General features: G+C 45.5%; 1 pseudogene; it reads right to left on the bottom strand.

Annotated features, from left to right (window-relative positions):
• Nucleotides 1-542: 542 nt before the first annotated feature.
• LOC101411481 (serine/threonine/tyrosine-interacting protein pseudogene) lies at nt 543-1,531 on the bottom strand (annotated as a pseudogene).
• Nucleotides 1,532-3,157: the final 1,626 nt, after the last annotated feature.

The following is a 3,157-nucleotide window of genomic DNA, read 5'->3' as shown; positions in this document are numbered from 1 at the left end:
TAGAGCATCTGCCTACCATATAGGAGGTCCAGAGTTCAAACCCAGGGCCTCTTGGCCCATGTGGTGAGCTGGCCCATGTGATGTGCTGCTGCACACAAGGAGTGCTGTGCCACACAGGGGTGTCCCCTGTGTAGGGTGCCCCACACACAAGTAGTGTGCCCTGCAAAGAGAGCCGCCCTGTGCAAAAAAAGCTTAGCCCACCTGCCCAGGAGTGGCACCACACACACGGAGAGCTGACACGGCTAGATGACGCAACAAAAAGAGACACAGATTCCTGGTGCTGCTGACAAGAATGCAAGTGGACACAGAAGAACACATAGTGAATGGACACAGCGAGCAGACAGCAAGGGGGCTGTGTGTGAAGGGGAGTGAAGTTAAAAAAGTCTTGTAAAAAAATTACAATTAGGTTTTAAAAAAAGGGAAAGTTTCAGAGAAATAGGTCTGAAAGCAACATATAATTGAAAAGAAAATACTCGTGTTTTTATCATTTTACATTATTATTGCCTCTAGAGTTTCTCCTTCACAGTAGAAATTCACATCTTCTATAATGGTGCTTTTGAGTCATTCTGTGCAGTTGCCACATGCATGTTTCCCAAATCATCATCTTCTTCATGTGCTCTCTGCAAAATGCATGTGATACCAGAATGGACAGATAATGGTCTTTCTATCTTTGGTAGTGACATAATTTATATTGTTAATTTTCCTGGGTAGATGGTTTCATATTCCTGAAGTTGATGGACAAATCCAGCATTAGGATTTATACAAAATCTTCTTTCTTGAACATAAGCAGATATATGTCTGTACTTCATTCCAAACTTTCCATAATTTATGCAATAACAAAGGCGGCATTCCTGGAGATTCCTGCATTTCCCATGGGCAAGAATTTTTTGTCCAGTTTGGAAGCTCCCATCAATAAATTCTTCAGTCATGGGGGAAAATGTATTATATTTTCAACTGGATTATCTGCAATATTCAAGACTAAATATCTAGATAATTACTGAAAGTTTAGTTTAATGACGTTTGCCTCAATATTTTGTCTTATGCAAATTATATGGGTTATTCCATGTTTCCGTACTATAGGTAGCTTGTTTTTCATAACAAATGAATATGGGCCTAAAAAAAAATCCAGGGTAAGGTTTCCTGCATCTCTCCGCTGGTAGGATAGATCCGCTCCTCGGCATCTTCTTTGCACCGTGGGAGGGTGGGGAACGACAGCTTCCGGTTCTCTGTGGTCCCTGGCCGGGGGGCCGCGTGGGGGAAGGAGGCGAGTCACCCGGCCGGCCGCGGGGCAGGCAGTGGCAGCGCCATGGAGAACCTGGGGACCGCAGGACTGGCGGGCGCCGCGTGTTTCCAACTTCACACGCGCAAACTGAAGGATCCCGGTGACTGCGACAGCGTGGAAGAGGAGGGTCGGCGGCTCGTACCAAGCCACCGCGCTGCTGCCGTCTACCTCCCCCGAGGTTTCCGCACCCTTCTCTATGTTTAACGCTTTTGGGAACTGCCAAACTATTTTCCGAAGTGACTGCCCCATTTTACATTCCCAGCAGCCATATGTAAGTGTTCTAATTTCTCCACATCCTCGCCAAAACTTATTATCTGACTTTTTGATTTGGAGTGAACCTAGGGGATGTGAAGTGGTATCTCATTGTGATTTTTTTTTTTTAAGATTTATTTATTTATTTCTCTCCCCTTCCCCAGGCCCCCCCACCTGGGTTGTCTGTTCTCTGTGTCTATTTGCATCTTCTTCTTTGTTCATTGTGATTTTTTTTTTAAGATTTATTTTTATTTATTTAATTTCCCTCCCCTCCCCCGGTTGTCTGTTTTCTGTGTCTTTTTGGGGCGTCTTGTTTCTCTGTCCACTTCTGTTGTCCTCAGCGGCACGGGAAGTGTGGGCGGCGCCATTCCTCGGCAGGCTGCTCCCTCCTTCGCGCTGGGCGGCTCTCCTTATGGGTGCACTCCTTGCGCGTGGGGCTCCCCTACGCCGGGGACACCCCTGTGTAGCACAGCACTCCTTGCGCGCATCAGCACTGCGCATGGCCAGCTCCACGCGGGTCAAGGAGGCCCGGGGCTTGAACCGCGGACCTCCCATGTGGTAGACGGAGGCCCTAACCACTGGGCCAAAGTCCGTTTCCCAATGTTCATTGTGATTTTGATAAGCATTCCCCTGATGGGTAATGATGCTGAGTATCTTGCCATGTGCTTATTGGCCATTTGTATATTTTCTTTGTGGAAATGTCTATTCAGAGCCTTTGCCCATTTTTACATTAGGTTATTTGTCTTTATATTATTGTAGAAGATCTTTATATATTCTGGATACTGTGTATCCAGATAATTTACATTCTAGACACTAGCCCTTTATCAGATTTGTAAATATTTTCTCCTCTTCTCTGGATTGTCTTTTCACTTTCTTGATAGTGTTATGTGATACACAAAAATTTTTAATTTTTATGAAGTCCTTTTTTCCTTTGCTTGCTTGGTCTTTTAATATATATAAGAAATCAGTGCCTACTCAATTATTTGCTCACAATTCTGAATTTCCTTAGGGTTTGGTGGGGATAGCTCATCAGCTCCACATGGCATCACCTGAGGTGGGAGGCTCAACTATGGGGAGGATTCACTGCCAACATGCTCTCACCAACATGGTTGACAAATTGGCGCTGGCTGCTGACTTGGGGGGAGCTCTGCTAGGGCTGTTGGCAAGGGGACCCAGTTCTCTTCTACATGACCTCTCCAAATGGCAATGCTGGGATTCTCACAGTATGGTGGTCTCAGGATACATGGACTTCTTGCCTGGCTACAGCCTTCCCCCAGGTTGCAAAAGTCAGAGCTGCCAACCCTTCTCAATATCTGGACTTAGACGTTCCAAAATGTTACTCCTGCCACTGTTGTTGTTTAAAGGTCACAAATCCAACCCAGATCCAAGTGAAGAGACTACCAAGAAGCAAGGTTCATTGTGGGCCACCAAAGTAATGAACTATGACAGTCTGCCCTTTGGCCTCTAGTGATTTATTAATATGTTCCTTCCACATGCAAAATATACTCCCAAAATATTGTTCCATTTTGGCATTGGCTCAAAATCTGGGATCTATCTAGAATCCCTACTTATGGTATCACCACTGACCCAGACTCTTAGGCCAGAAACTTATTCGTTCTCCCT

Source organism: Dasypus novemcinctus, chromosome 9 (assembly GCF_030445035.2).
Source record: "Dasypus novemcinctus isolate mDasNov1 chromosome 9, mDasNov1.1.hap2, whole genome shotgun sequence".
Classification (NCBI taxonomy): domain Eukaryota; kingdom Metazoa; phylum Chordata; class Mammalia; order Cingulata; family Dasypodidae; genus Dasypus; species Dasypus novemcinctus.
This window is presented reverse-complemented; position numbering and strand designations above follow the sequence as displayed.